The sequence below is a fragment of the Mirounga leonina genome, unplaced genomic scaffold (genome assembly GCF_011800145.1).
Source record: "Mirounga leonina isolate KUSES-001 unplaced genomic scaffold, KU_Mleo_1.0 Mir_150, whole genome shotgun sequence".
Lineage (NCBI taxonomy): Eukaryota > Metazoa > Chordata > Mammalia > Carnivora > Phocidae > Mirounga > Mirounga leonina.
The window spans coordinates 25,888,552-25,904,946 of record NW_023270374.1 but is presented as its reverse complement, the minus strand read 5'-3'; the positions used below and the strand labels follow the sequence as shown (position 1 = coordinate 25,904,946).

The 16,395-nt window shown below is 46.3% G+C and overlaps 1 protein-coding gene across 5 annotated transcripts in view; it reads right to left on the bottom strand.

Annotated features, from left to right (window-relative positions):
- Positions 1 to 11,662, bottom strand: part of RALY (RALY heterogeneous nuclear ribonucleoprotein) — an 80,749-nt gene extending 69,087 nt beyond the window's left edge. The window contains exon 1 of one of the 5 annotated variants that reach the window (XM_035006133.1): positions 11,269 to 11,662. The gene's annotated coding sequence lies outside the window, so the exon portion shown is untranslated. Of the gene's footprint in view, positions 1 to 10,518; positions 10,943 to 11,268 lie in introns of those variants that run through there. The other 4 variants (XM_035006131.1, XM_035006135.1, XM_035006132.1 and 1 more) reach the window with 4 other exon arrangements.
- Between the last annotated feature and the right edge of the window lie 4,733 nt (positions 11,663 to 16,395).

Below are 16,395 nucleotides of genomic sequence, written 5' to 3'. Positions count from 1 at the left end.
ATCTCAACGGAGTGGGCACCCAATACATGGCAGCAATTATTAATATGAAACACAAACTTAGGTTTAGAACCTAGCTCAGATTTTTAATCAAGTACTCAACTAGTCTCCTCGACAGAAACCCGAAATACCCTCTGGCAAAAATGTTCCCAGTGGCAGCTCTAACATCCCCAGTCTCTCCTGACAAATACCCCAGGACCTGACACAGGATCAGGACCTGACTAATGTTTAACATGGAAATGCTGCTCTGGGAGCAGGCAGGGCCACCTTATTTCCCCCAACCAGATAATTTAGGGTACATTTTCTAATATTTGCTGACAGAACAAAGAGGAAAGGCTCTAAGAAATGATCAATGTTCATGCCAGCCTTCAAAGTGATTTGGTAAAACTACAGAAAATAAACACCCAGCTAGGGTCGACCCAGCAGGATAAAAGCTGACCAAGAAATGGCAATTTTTCCCTGAGCAAATATACAAGTAATAGATGAGCTCAGAGAGACTAAGCTCTTTAGGTTTTGGCATTCCCATCTTGCCCCCTCCCCCTTCTTTTAAGAGAAGACAAACTCTCAACATATTTCAAGTAGGACTGTTCACTGGATTAATTTATTCCCTGAAATGATGTAATTATAGGCAAAGAGTCATTCTCATCCTTCTATCCAGTTTAAATACAAACTGGCTTGGGAACAGACCTTTTCCACCTGCTCCAGAAGGCTATGAGAAGGCATCCCACCCTTAAAGTATGAGACACATCCTCCCCCCTCCACCTCAGCTCATTAGCAGGAATAGGGATGCCACTCAATTTAGTCACTCGTGTGCTTCTGTTCAAGATGTTCCCATCACATACAGAATGTCCTCTATCTCTACAGCCTAAAATCTCCTGTGACCATACTTTCTGGGGAAAAAGGGAGGAGAAGGGACAGGGGCACAGCAACTGAGAAGGGATATCTGGGTGTTGCCTCTGAGTAGTCTGGGAGATATAGTCCAAACACAGAAATACTGGTTCACACACACACACAAATATATATATATATATATACTTATAGAAAAGAAATATCGGTTCACAATTTATAAGCACAGACAGAATACAAAAAACTGAAGTGGTCCCAGATAATATACAGTCACTATCTTTATCCTACAAAACCCAGTGAAATGCTCACACCTCCATAAATGTTCCCTGGGTACCACCCCCCCAAAAATGCAGCAGTCTCTCCCTCCTCTGAAATCCCAATCTCTTTTCCTTTTTATGGTACTGCTGAGAACCCAAATTATGGTTCTTAAAATTCACTTCTGTCACTACACACCAATCAGCATGACTTAAAATGAAAAATATAGACAATGCTAAGTGTTGACACGGACATGGAGCAACAGGAATTCTCTCATATACCACTGATGGCAGTGTGATCTGGGATGCCTCTGAAAAGTGTTTGGCAGTAACTACTAAAGCTGAACATACGCCTACCCTGTGGCTTGAGGTTGGAGAACACTACCTGCTCCCCCCTGACCCCCTGAAGTTTTTCCTAGCCTTCTGCCACATCACTGCCCCTGTCTAAATACTTCCATCATTCTTTTCTCCAATCCTAGAGGCTGATTCAGACCACTCTTCCTGGTCACTCCAGCCCAAAGAGATCTCCTCTTCTATGGAAAACTCTGCCATTTACCTATTAACTCTGACAAATGGCCCGTGTATTCTTCACATATAAATTTCATCATCTGGTTTTATAATGTACTTTTTTAACTTTTAGTAACATTATCTAACTTGCTCCTCACAATAACACTGTGAGGAAGTTAAGATAAGGAGTATTAATCCCCTTTTATAGATGACAAAAAGGAGGTTCCAAGAGGAAAAATGACTTATTTCCGTTTACCTGGCCAAATTAGTGCCAGGGAACAAGAGTAGACCTTAGTCTTCCAAACCAAGCTATCTACACCAAACTGCCTTACTGTCAGATACATATTCATGATAATCTTATCTCCCCAAAGAGACCATGGGTTTCCTGAAGGCAACAATATGCTATACATGTTTACATCCCTCACAGCACCAAGAAGGCACTAGGTGGGCTCCATACAGTTTGGATGACTGATTTCAATATTGTCCACAATCTTCAAGAACAGGCACAGACATATTTCCTCTTCTTCTAGGCCTCATAGGCAATGCTAAATTAATTGCTGGAAGAAATTATGAACACAACACAGCATCCCAAAGAACTTTTTTGAGTGTAGAGACCAGGAAAGAGGAAGACCCCCTTCAAGATCAGGGTAAGTTCAACAGTCCCTCCATTTCCTAAGGGATCTGTGCTGCAAAGAGTCAAAGGCGGCTGGTACAGACAGTGGCAGTGGGCTCAAGAACCACAATTTAATCACAACTAGTAAGTCACAAATTGAGCAAATGCCAGAAACCACACCTAAAATAATTCACTTGCAAGCAAAATAGAGAACTATCTTATTTCAAAACTGAGTATAATAAAATAATTCAATATAAAACTTAATTTTCTTCCTTCCTAAATAAGAACCTAGACAATATCAAATCTTTCTGGAAGCCAGCCAGAGAATTGATGTGAGGAAAACAGGGAAAGCACTAGGCAGATGTCTGGACACCCAAACCTGAAGGACAATGTTGTCCCCTACCCTCACATTCTTCACTTTATAAAACACTGCATGTGGGACACCTCAGCAACAGAGGATAAAGGGAGGGAAAATAAAGGTGGGGAGGGCACACCTGGGTGGCTCAGTTGGTTAAGCACCCAGCTCTTGATTTGGGGGCTCTTGATTTTGGCTCAGGTCATAATCTCGGCTCAGGTCATGATCTCAGGGTCTAAGCCCCATGTTGGGCTCCTGCTCAGTGGGGAGTCTGCTTCAAGATTCTTTCTCTCCCTCTGCCCCTCCCCCTGCTCGAGTGAGCTTGTGTGTGTGTGCGTGCGCTCTCTCTAATATAAGTTAACTCTTTCTAAACATTGGAAGTCACATTCAAACAGGTCTCCTTGCCTAGTGATACATCCATCAATTCTATTTCTAGTCTGAACCCTCAACCCAAATATCTGGGCCAAGGAAGCAGGAATAAGCAGCAGCTAGGATCTACTGTACTTCTCTGTCTCCCTCTCAACACTGAAAATAATTTGAGGGCAGGAATTATGTCCTGCTTGCTTTTATGTTCTCCATAGAGAGAATACAGCAGGTACTCCAAATACCTGGAAATGAATGACTGAACTTTGGGATGGAAAGCAGCTACCCAAGCATAATCATGCTACAGCAGCTAGGTAACCTACTTAGCATGATAACTCTACCAAGACCCTAATTTTAGTCTTTTAATTGGTGTGAAAATCAATTTAGGGTGAGTCTTTAAGGTCTGAAGAAAAGATATTCTTGTGTTCAACTGATTCAGGCGTAGCTGTAATTATTATATTGACAAAACCGTCATTCAGTGTCAGCTTACAGCTATCTGGAAGAACAAAGTCCCAAAGCCTTAAAATGGTCTGTGTAAGCAGGGAACAACATTTGACTTCTCAGTGTAGTATGATCATACTTCCAGAAAGGAAACCCAGACCTAGAGAAATAATGAGTTATGGAAATGATTCTTTTAAATCTACTGCTGAGCTTGCTTTCACTGGCACAAATAATTACAAAAGAAACTAGACAAACAGATCAACAGACACCATGCAAACAATACCTTTAACTAGGCTTAGTAAAATCCTTAACAAAACAAACAGGAGACTGCTAAATACCAGATAAATGCCTCTGGAATGAAGAAAACCTGGCCAATAATATTAAGCTTATAAGCCTGGCCTTCTAAAAGAGAATACTTACTTGGAATAAAGCAATGATTCTTACCTTGACAAATAAACAGAACTATTCACTCTCTACAGACGGCATTTCAAGGGCCAGGTAACCTCAGCAGAGGTATCTACCTCATAAAGCTAAAGCTCTAAGGAAATGCAAATTTCTGGTCTAGTGTTTTTTCCAGCCCTAGTACTGTTTGGGTATCTTATAGTGTTTTTTTTTTTTTTAATGTTCTCTTTATTCTATGATTTTAAACAGTTTGCTACATATTTAAATATAATTTTTTATAGTCTTAGACTCCAAGTTTGTCCATGGGACAACAGCTCCAAGTTTATAATGGAACTCGGCAGACAATTTGATAAATTCATCTCACAAGCAATTTTTCAGCAATCTGTCCACTCTAAAAAGCAATATCCATCTGTTTATATACCGAAAGGTATCTGTGAACCCAGAATTTAGCCCTATAACATACTCTCAATGCTCCTTCCAGAGACAAATTCTCAAGCCACTTACAGCTTGAGAACCGTAATTCATACTATTAAGAGGTAAAAATATCATTCAAGATTATCTAGTCCAACCCTGTTGTTTTAGACAGAAAGACTGAGATCCCAGAGAATATCAGGTAATTATAATTACATGTCTTTGGCAAGCATCAAATGCCTGCTGTTTCCGCCAGTAGAACCACACTGGGCATGTGGGGAGAATGGCCAGACTTGCACTTCAGTCAGTGGAGCACTCCAAATACATGTGTCTGAGCCTCAGAAAAATCTACATATTTAACCACAATCTCCCTACCCTTACCCCTGCATGGAGAGCAGGGGGCAGTGGACAGCCTAAATGACTTTTTGGGAATATAAACTAGAACCCAGTGATAATATTCCACCCTCCCCCCCTCCTCTGATGAGGTACAGCCTACTTATTCACATCAAGTCCATTATGAAGTAAAAGAGACACTAAAACCAAAGAAAAAGAAGGGGCTGTGGAAACAAAAGATAATAGGGCGTCTGAGTGGCTCAGTCGGTTAAGCATCTGCCTTTGGCTCAGGTCATGACCCCAGGGTCTTGGGATGGAAGTCCCACATTGGGCTCCCTGCTCAGCAGGGAGCCTGCTTCTCCCTCTCCCTCTGTCTACCGCTCTGCCTACTTGTGCTCTCTCTCTCTGTGTCAAATAAATAAAATCTTAAAAAAAAAAAAAAAACTTTAAAAATAAATAAATAGGTAACTAATTAATACTTGGGTAGATACCTATCTCTAGTTATTCACGTAAGCAGGGAGACGAAAATGAGTAGAGAAGGACCTCCAAACCTTTTTCGCTCTGGCTCCCACCCTTTTGGTCTTTTACAAAATTTAAGGGAGGTCTTAGACTATTTTATGATGAAATGAGGCCGGCCAGAGAAGGAAAGGAGTTGGCCAAGCCCACAGACTGAGTTAGTAGCAGGAACCAGACAGAATGACCCTCAGGCTCATGACTGGGTTTCCCAGTTTATCCCACTACCCCCCTCTCTCTAATCCTCAGAGTCTAGGAGCTGTACGCCACCTCGGGTCTAAAACTTTCCTTACAGAACCTAGTGGGAAGTTGTAGGTCAGCAGGCTAACATTACTAGTCATCTCCCCTTCCAATTATACATTTTATACATGAAGCCAAAAGAGAAAAAAAAAAAAACTAGGTTTTTATAGACATTCATGTCTATATACCCCCTCCCCCAACCACTGCCTAAGAAAAAAAAGGGAAGAGAGAAAGGAGGAAAGAAAATGCCTCTCCAAGAGATATACTATCTAAATCATGATCTAGAATCATAAAATGTTATTGCTAGAAGGGACCCTCATATAGTCATCTAGTCATTATTTTCTATCATTATTCAGATGAATAAACCGGGACCTTCGCCACCTGACAAAAAGACTTGGAGTACACAGCAGGGTCTCCTGACTTCTGTCCCAACAAAAATCCCTCATGGTCCCTCCCCATCCTGTCCCACCCTGACCTGCCCCACCCCACCCTCTGCCTCCACCACTGTTATCTAAGCTACTGAGATCTGCTGCCTTTCTGGATGCAAGCTCCGGAAGCTACAGCTTACTTACCTTTGTTTTCCCAGTGCCTAGCCAGTAGTAAACACAGGTGACTTACAGAGGGCCACATAAGCAGATGGAGAGTCTCAGCACCAAAGGCGTTGTCTAGAAAAAATGTAAGCCTTCCTTGGCTTAACATAAGCAGTCTTCAGGGCTATGCAGGGCCTAAATGTCTGGGATCAATATTTCCTCCTTTTCTAAACTGATGTTTACATCATCCAGTTTAGCCAGGAATAGTTACCAGATGTGTTGTGCAATACTGTCCCTCACCCATGCTTCCCACCCCCAACCCTCCCCTTGGAGAACTAGGATCAATAACTAGAAGGTAAATGAAAGCAGACGTAAGATGAACCTGCATGAGAAATCCAACTCCTCTCTTATGTCTTCACCTCAATAATCAGCATCCCCATCTATATAACTGCACCAGAAAGAAATCTAGAAGTCATCCTTGATGACTCTCCACACCAGTAATCTTTGTGTCTCACTGCTCAAGTCCTTCTACACATACACATCCTTCATTGGAAACCCCATCATCTCCTACCTGTATTACCACAACAGCCTCCTTCTAACTGGTCTTTTTGCCCATGGTGCTCTAGACCTCCAAACCACTCCCCAAACAGGTAGCTAGAGATATCCTTCTAAAATGCCCATAGGAGCATGGCCCCCCCTTCACCTCGAAATGAAGTCCAAATTCGTCAACCGGAACAACAAGGCCCTTTCATGACCTGGCTTCTGCTCTACCTACCTTACCAGTCTCATCTCATCTCTTGCCATATCCCCCCATCTTTTGCTTTATGCTCCACCCAGAAATCTTGAGAAACGTGAGAGATGTATTTACCCCTCTGGGTTAAATGCAACCCCTCACCTACAGGATGGGAATAACAATAGTATGTACTTTTCGGGGTGGTTATAGGAAAAAATTAGCACATGTTAAATGCTTAGAGTAGCACCTGATATAGGAAATGGCCAAAAGTCTCAACTATCACCACCACCATCAATAGATTTGCTATTCCTTCTGCCTAATCTTATCTTTGTCTCAACTCTCCAAATCTCTTCTTTTCCTCCTGCCTTACGTCTCTGTTTTTCTTGAGATCTGGGCTTAGCCAACTTCTCTGAAGAAACCTCCAAGGCTTGGTTAGTTACCATTCCTCTATGCTGTAATATTGTTTATCCCTATTCACAACACTTCTCACATTGCCTGTTTACTTGCCTGCCTTCCCCACGAGGCTGTACAGACTCAAATCCCCAAGCTTAGGACTGTGCATGGCAGATGCTTAATAATTTCTCTGTAAACGGAAAACTTTCTAATAATTAAGTGTCCAATGAAACCGAATCTCAGCAAGTAGCCAATTCAAACGTTGGCCAGATGGCTGGCTGGTCGACAGGACTTTAAAAGCCCTTCAACTACAAGATTCTATCCAATAAACAATTCAACACATTCAGACCTCACCTTGCACTCAGGGGTTTGGACTTAATACCTAGGCAATGTTAGGCCATCAGATCTTTAAGGAAGGTGCAACACGTTCAGATCTGTTTGCTGCCCCATTATCCATCTCTGGAACACCTCACACCCCCACCCCCTGTTGGTATCAGGACAAAATTCCAACTACCCTTCAAAAACACCATATTCCACCACCTTCCAAACATACAGAAACAGAAGCAGTCAAACCTAAAGGAGTTTTGAAAGGCTAAATGCATTTAACTCCATCTTAACCACCTGCAAGCAATGAGTATTCATAAACACCCTCTAGGAACCCAAAACTAATCCTACTTGTGTGACTTTATGGAAAGAGGAGGGCAGAGAGAATGCATTTCATAAAGGTAATCCATTTAATCATCCTCTGAGTAGTTTTGATCCGAGCTGCTGTCATAGCACTGCTATTCTTGATCACTGCAGCCCGATATTCCCAAACCCCGGATAGTCGGAAAAGCAAGCGCAAAGAAGCAAGGGTGGAGAGTCCTCTGGGTTCTATTTCAAGGGTAGGAGGTCCCTTTCGAAGACACAAAAGGGGCCAGCACAGATCTCCAGAAAAGGCTTCGGTGATAAGGAACTTCAATCCACAGAGCAGAGGAAAAAGGGGGAAAAGAGCTTAGCCAGAGGTACAACCAGGCCTCTGTTCCTGCTGTGGGGCTGCATGCCACACCCTACTGCAGAGGACCATTTTGCACTTACAAAGCACCTTGAGTTCAAGGGAGGCACTAGAAGTGCCAGCTTTGGCAGTCCCTAAAGGACAAAAGAATGTAGGATTCCACTTATATGAGGTACCTAAAGTAGTCAAATTCAGAGACAGAAAATAAAATGGTGGTCCTCAGGGGCTGGGGGGAGAGGGGAATAGGGAGTTAGTGTTTAAGGGCAACAGAGTTTCAGTTGCGGAAAATGAAAAAGTTCTTGACGGGCGCCTGGGTGGCTCAGTTGGTTAAGCGACTGCCTTCGGCTCAGGTCATGATCCTGGAGTCCCGGGATAGAGTCCCGCATCGGGCTCCCTGCTCGGCAGGGAGCCTGCTTCTCCCTCTGACCCTCCCCCCTCTCATGTGCTCTCTCTCATTCTCTCTCTCTCAAATAAAATCTTTAAAAAAAAAAAAAAAGTTCTTGACAACAATGGTTAGTGGTGATGGTTGGACAACAGTGTGAATGTATTTAATGCCAGAAAACTGTCCGTTTAAAAGTGGTTAAAATGGCAAATTTTGGGGCTCCTGGGTGGCTCAGTTGGTTAAGCGGCTGCCTTCAGCTCAGGTCATGATCCCAGGGTCCTGGGATCGAGCCCCGCGTCAGGCTCCCCGCTCAGCTGGGAGCCTGCTTCTCCCTCTCCCTGTCTCTCTGCCTACTTGTACTCTCTCTCTCTAATAAATAAATAAAAATCTTTAAAAAATAATAAAAATAAATAAATAAAATAAATAAAAAATAAAATGGCAAATTTTACCTCATGTATATTTTTACCAAAAAACAAAAAACAAACCCACACCGGCTTTAAAGTTATATTGTCTGCAGTTATCAATTACATGATCCTGAACAAGTCATATAACCTCTCTAAGCCTGTTTCTTTCTTCCTCTGTAAAACAGAGATAATAACTAATTCATACATTCGGCTCTGAGGAATAAATGAGACACCCCACAGGAAGTCCTTAGTCCAAGAACTGGTACCTGGTAAGTACTTAATAAATGTTAGTTATTATTTCTACTACTACAATAGACTTTCACAGCCATTTTTCACAGTCCCCACACAAACAGGTTCACAGAGCCACAATGAGTGGCTCAGTTAATGATGCTACATCAAATCCTCTGCCCAGGAAAGGTGTTCTGTCCCCACCACTTGTTAATTTGGTGACCTAAGTAAGGCAAGTGCCCCAACCTTGCTGTGTCTCAATTACACCTGTAAAAAGGAGATGTAAAGCAAACTCTAAGAACTCCCTCACAGAACTAGGTTAGAAATCAGATGATTCCAGAAGAGTTCTATAAACCATAAAGTACCATACGATAAAAGTAATGACTAATGAGAACTGGGTACACCTGTGCACAAAATCTGACCTTTTAATGCTAAACCTAAGGTATGGAGAGTGGCTGGAACTAAACAACTTTCTCAAGATTTCAATTTACTCAGGATTCCTGTTCTGTTAAGGCCTGAATAAGTAATTTAGTGCCCCTTCAAAAGGTGGCAAGGGATGGCAGAAATAAAACTATTACTGGACTGCCAAGCAGAAGACTGGGAGTTCTAATTCTGTCACTAAGGCAGTCTGTGAATTTAGACAACGTACTTGCCCTTTCCAGTGTTAACAGGATAGGGGGAACAAGGCAGATAAAGTTAGACCAGATGGTAAGACCCCTTCCAGGTCCTACCTACCACAACTCCTAAATCCAGAATTTTGGAAAGAGAGCACAACAGACCTCCAGACTCCAAAGAACTAATGCAAACATTAGGAGACTCCTTCAAGATGTGGCCTAGGAACTCTATCTGATTTTTAGACACTCCCCACAATAGGGATCAAACACACTGGAAAACTAGAAACTTGCCAAAGTTAATTTTAGTTCACTTTTACCCCTCTTGATCTTATCTGAAATGGGAAAAATAAAACCCTATTTGAAGGCAGGGAGTTGAAGCAGTTGACTTGAGCCACTCCTGCTTCTCCTCCCCCAAGTAGGAGCTATAAATCTAAACACTATAGAGAACACGCAAAGTTGGGGGGGGGCGGGGAAAGAATATGCCGTAAATAAAAGAGAGACCTCACTGTTATAATGACTTAAGCCTTCCATGAGCCAAAACCCCAGAGAACTTCAGTTGTGCTTGAGATCTGGAGTCCGCCACATTCATCAAATTCTAACGGGCAATACTAGCAAGAAATTCATAGTAATTTCCTTCCCCTCGGACCTCCCCTATCCACAGAATGGGATTTCATCCACAGTATAGTGGACACTAGCCTAGGAGTCAGGGAAAACGGAGTGACCCAAGGATAAGTCAAAATCCTCTCTGCACTAAGAGATGACACAAGCTGACACTAAGAAATAAATAACAAGTACTAGTACCACGGCTTTACACTCCTGTGGCTACTGTGATTTGAAGCAAATTATTTTAACTCTCTGCGCCTTGACTTCTGCTTCTGTAAAGGGGGATAATCCCCAGAAGGCCGGCCTGAGAATTAAATGAAATAAAGCTTACGAAGTTCCTAGTCAAGTCTATTAAATGTTACCTGTTGGTATTAAACACTTCTCTCACATACTAGTTCCCTAAATCCACAAACATCCTGCGAAGCGACCTTCTTTCCCCCATCTTACAGAGGGGCAAACTGAAGCTCCGCCGCACAGGGGGAGGCGCGAAGTGCGGAACACCGCCCCAGCTCTAGGGCGCGTTGTTGCTCCTCTCCGAGCCCCAAGGAGTGCAACGAGCCCAGCAACGGCAGCGGTGGGGGCCGAGGCGGCGCCCAAGCCCGCGGGGAGCGAGGCAGGGCCAGTTCTGTGCGCCTCGGGGAGCCGGCAGACCCAGCCCGGGAGGGAGAGCCGGAAGAAGCCCGGGCCGGGGCTAGAGCCCGGGACGGGCCCGCCCAGGCCTTCCCGGCGCGGCCTCCACTCCCCTCCCTCCTCCCCTCCCTCCTCCCCTCGCGGGGCGGGGCGGGGCGCGAGCACAAAGACTCTAACTTCCGAGCGGACGCCGGCCCACCCCGCCAACTCCTGGCCCAGGCCCGGCCCGCGAGGAGGAAGCGGCCAGGGAACGCCGGACGGCCGGGGGCAGGCGCGGATGGGCTGGGCCAGCGACACGGGGTTTGGAGCGGGGGGTGCGGGGTGAGGGGGCCGGGAGTTAGTCCTGCTCCCGGGACGCCCAGAATGGCCGAAAAAAGAGTTTCTAAAAATAGGCAGCAACCCGTGCGAAGAGGTGGGCGGCCGAAAAGGAACAAGGAACACTCCCCCGCACCCCCAAGGAGACGCCCGTGGCCCCCACTCACCCGCGCCGAGAGGTCTGGAGGAAGCCGCGCGGCGCAGAAGGAGGCGGTGCCGCCGCACTCGGGGGCGGAAGGGAGGGAGAGAAGGAGGAAGAAGGCGGCCCCGGCCGCGGCGTGAGGAGCTGAGCACACGCGCGGGAGTCGCCCCCGCCGCCGCCCCCTCAGCTTCTCTCGGCTGTGCCCGCCCTGAGCCCGCGCTGCTCGCGCGCCCCGCCGCACTGACAGCGGCGCGAGCCCCGCAGCCGCCGAGTCCTTCCCTCGGCCGGCACCACTGAAGCGCGCGGGGGTGGGGGCGCCCTGAACGGCTTTCCTCAGCTTGGCCCCGCCCGCCGCTCCAGCCCCGGGCCCGGGCCCTCCCTCCACACCCCCGACTCTGCCTCCAGAGAAGGACACAGTGACACAAGCGCTAGGAGTCCTCAGCCCCACCCTGACACAGTCCGACTTCCCGAGCGCGTGGGTTCTCCCCACCCCCTCAGCCTCGCCTTGGAAAGGTCCAGAGCTTCGGCGGGGAGGAAGAGGAAGGCGGGGCCAGGGCGGGGCCTGACAGGGAGGAGGGACTGAGGAGGGAGCCTGGGAGGCGGGGCTGAGGTCGGGAAAAAGAGAGAGAGAGAGGGACTCCCCTACACCAATAAGCGAGCCGAAGGCGGGGCAGGGCTGACAGGGTGGTGATGCCAGAGACGAGAGAAGCGCAAGGCAGGTATGGAAGACCGTGGAGGCCGCGCGGAGCCAGGAGCCAGGGCTGCGCTTGAAAGGAGGGGCTGTGGGTGGGGCTAAACGGAGGCCGTGCCCGTAGGAGGAGTTAAGGGTAGAGGGAGACAGAGGCGAAACTGGGAGAAGCGAAGCCCTTAGAGGAGGGGGCGGGAGATGGGGCCGAAGAGAGATCCAGAAGGGAGGAAAAATTGAAGCGGGACAGAAGGCGGCGGGCCCGGAAGCAGAACAGGGAGGAGGGGGCGCAAAGGTGGCCACTCTGGGGATGAGCCGGAAGGAGGCGTGACCCAAAGGTGGGTCGCGAGGTTGGTGCTGGAGGTGGGCGGGGCCTGGAGATGGGACCCAAACACGTTGGCGGGGGGCGGTGCCCGAGGAGTGCGTGAGGGACGCAGTAGGAAGGAGCTGCAGGTCTTTTCACTTTCAGGGAACCAGGTGCGTGGACTGGGCGAGGATAGCTCCTCGCAGGCTAGGCTAGGACTGGGCGGAGAGGCCGCGGTTGGGTTGGGTTTGCGGAGGACGTGGCACTCCCACCTACAAAGGAGGTTAAATTCAAGTACCGTTACCTTTCTAGGGTGCGGGAAATGTTTTATAACCCGATCTAGGTGGTGGTCCTCTCTACTGAATATTTCTCTTGTCGGAAACTCACCCAAATCAGTGTTCCAGGCTCCACGAACAGCCGGAGGGGTCTTCCAAGAGTACTCAAAGACCGTTGCCCTTCAGTCCTCAGCTATAGACTTCCTTGAGGGCTGGGAACTGTCCAAATTCTCCATGCAGCCGACCTGTGATTTCATGATTGTATTTTTCACACTGCTACCTCCAGAACCTGCCTAAGAGACGCGAGTCCTAAAAACCGCAGAGTCTGAATGGAATCCTGGCCTTGCCAGACCAACAGTTACAACTCTGCTTGTGTTGTTTGATGACCTCCGTGTCTCCCTTCAGAGGACGAGAAATCAAATTAGATAGTGACACTGAGACCAAGGCCAGGAACGTTCTTCCCCTACCTCTTCTAACTCTGGTTCCTTCTTATGCCTCAAGTCTCTATTTAAATATCACCTCAGAGAGGATTTTCCTGAACACCCCACCTAAAGATGTTCTCTAGTTTGGCCTCTTGTTCATTTCCTTCATGGCATTTCTTAGTCTTGTCATTTTTTGGTCTGTTTGTGTGTTTTTGTCTGTGTCCCCACTAGAAGGTAAGTTCCATGAGACCAAAAATCTTTGGTTGTGAGTCCATCACTGTTACCAGACCTGGTGCAATGGCTGGTATAGACCTAACGTTCAGTAAACACTTGAGTGAATGAATCAGCCAATCAACCAATTAAGGAATAGGTCCCTGCCAATCTCCTCTGCTCTATTTCTGGCCACTCCTGGATACTGGCCTCCCTCCCTTTGTACCAGCCTTAAAACCATGTGTACTTGAATACACCCCAGTCTCTCAGCACCCTCTGCTATAGCATTCTCTACTTGGACTGCTCCTCCCCTTCTGCCTAGATGCCTCCTGTTAATCCTTCAAAACTCAGCTCAGGAACTACCTCCTCCGAGAGGCTTTCTCTGACCTCCCATCGGCCCCACCACCAGGTGTTCACCCCTCCCTGTTCATAGCCTTGATTATAAAACCTGCCTATGCAGGTGATAATCCTCTTCCTGCTGGCACTGAGGATTATAGTCATAGCTTCAAAGGTCCTGATCTGCCCTCCGCTACAGTTCTGACCTTATCCCCTATTGTATTGCTTTCACCTCCTCTTACTCTGCTCCAGCCACATTGGCCTTGCTGTTCTTCTGACATGCCAAGCATACTGCTAACTTCAGGGCCTCTGCATTTGCTGTTGTGTCTGCCTCAAATGCTCTCCTCCCAGATGTGGGCATGGCTCACTCCTTCAGGTTTCCACTCAAATGCCACTTCCTCAGAGAGGCCTCCCCTGACCCACATTTAAAATAGCAACACCATGGGGCGCCTGGGTGGCCCAGTCGGTTAAGCATCTGCCTTCAGCTCAGGTCATGATCCAGGGATTGAGCCCTTCTCAGGCTCCTTGCTCAGCCTGTTTCTCCCTCTCCCTCAGCCTGCTGTTCCCCCTGCTTGTGCTTGCTCTCTCTCTGTCAAATAAAATCTTTTTTAAAAATTAAAAAATAAATAAAATAGCAACACCCTGGAGTGCCTGGGTGGCTTAGTTGGTTGAGCATCCAACTCTTGGTTTCAGCTCAGGTCATGATCTCAGGATCCTGAGATTGAGCCCCATATCTCACTCTGTGCTCAGGGCGGAGTCTGCTTGAGATTCTCTCTCTCCCTCCCCCTCTGCCGCTCCTGCTCACTCACTCACTCTCCTAAAAATAAATAAATCTTTAAAAAATAAAATAGCAATACCCTACTTCTCTGTACCCTTTCCTGCTGGATTTTTCTCCATAGCACTTATTACCACCTGAAATACTATTTGTTCATTTGTTTGTTGTCCCTTTCCTGTCCCCACCTTCTACTACACTTTTTGTGATCTTCACAAAGACAGGATTTTGTCTGTTTTGCTCATTCCTTGTCCCTAGAATGAATATTTGTTGAATGAATGACTATGAATTAAACAGAGAAGTGTTAGGAATATTCTGTGTTGTCCAGAAGAATCCCTGAAGATTAAAGCATGAAGGAAGATGATCTGGGGTCTTGAGATCAAGCCCCACATTGGGCTCCATGCTCAGGGTGGAGTCGGCCTGGGATTCTCTCCCCCTCTCCCTGCCCCTCCCGCTTGTGTGCACATTCTCTCTCTCTCTTTCTCTCAAAAAAATAAATCTTTAAAAAATTTTTAAAAGAATAGATGGATAGGAATTGGCTCACCTGGTTATAGAGGCCAAGAAGTCCCATGATCTGCCATCTGCAAGCTAGAGAACCAGCAAAGCTAGTGGTATAATTCAGTCCAAGTCCAAAAGCCCAAGAACCAGGAGCAGTGATGTCCAATGTCTTGGGCAAGAGAAGACGGATGTTAGTTCAAGCAAAGAGCAAATTTGCCTTTTTATTCTAATCTGTCTTCAACAGATTGGATGACACCCACCTGCATTGGTGAGGGTGATCTTAGTGTACCAATTCAAATGCTAATCTCTTCAAGAAACACCCAGAAATGTTTTACCACCTATCTGGGCATGCCTTAGCCCAGTCAACTTGACACATAAAATTGACTATCACAGCCACCACGAGGGAAAGCCAGCCAGAGAAATAAAGCCATCACATGGAGGAGGGCAGGATTAAGAAAACATTATAGAAAAAATGAGCCAGAGACCTGATAAAACCATACCTGAAGCTTGACCCACCTCTGGACTTTTCCATGAACCAATATGTCTTTATGGTTTGAGTAGCTTTAGTTGGGGTTTTTGTAACTTGCAATGAAAACAAATTTCCTAACAGATGAGTAGGGTTCAACAGGTGGAGGTATAATGCCTCACATTTTTATGGGGAGTTTGTTTACAGAATGCTGAAGGGTATTCCAGATAGGGGGAATAGCAAGTATAAAGGCAGGAATGTAAGAACTAGCACAAGGTATGAGCTGAGTTGGGAAAGATGAGATATAAAAGATAGGCTAGAACTAGTATCTAGAGGAACTGGTTTCTACACTTGGTAGATAGTGGGAATCACTGAAAAGTTTTGAGCAGAGGTTGCTTGAATGATAAAGTGTCAAGGTCAGAACTAACTTTAGAAGTAATCTGATTCAATTTTGAGTTGTTTCGTCTTCATTTCAATGTGACACTGCCAGTGCCTCACAGATGGGAGGCAAAGGAATCCGGATTTGAACTCAGGGCCAGCTGAGCCCCAAGGCATACATTCAACCTCTTCCTCTCCCCACCACTAATTCTGCCCTGTGAGCCCACCCTGAATGGGTCAATCTCTCTTCAAAGATTTGACCATGAGGTTTGTAGAGCTACCTGAGCTAGGATGAGCAAGATGGATGTGAAAGATAGGAGAGTAGAAGGCCCCAGCAGGTGTCTTCATTGGAGGCAAGGAATGAGGGCAGATGAGGAAGGCAGGTGAATAAGGAGGAAGGAACAAATGAGGGAGAAGGTGGTAAGGGAGAGTCAGCAGGATGTGGAGAAGGAGCAAATGGAAATGGAGGGATATAAGAAGTCATTGAGGAAGACACAGGCTTGTCATTAGAACAGGGGTTGAAAAATCAGATGCCTCAGGGCCAGGCAGGGACCATAAATGAGCAAAGTGGGTAAGATAATAAAGAGTAAAGGGGTCTGTAGTAAGCTGGGGAACTCATGCTCCTTCTAGAGGAGGCAACTACTACACAAGTCATGTGGGATAGAGATGCCCAGGATTATTGCCAGTTGCCAGGTGTTAAAAAAACAAAAACAATAAAAAAAAAAAACCCGCAAGTCCAGATTTTTATATGAAATCATCTGGTTTTTAAGTGCTGGCACCTAATTCAAATTAAAAGAGCACTGTCC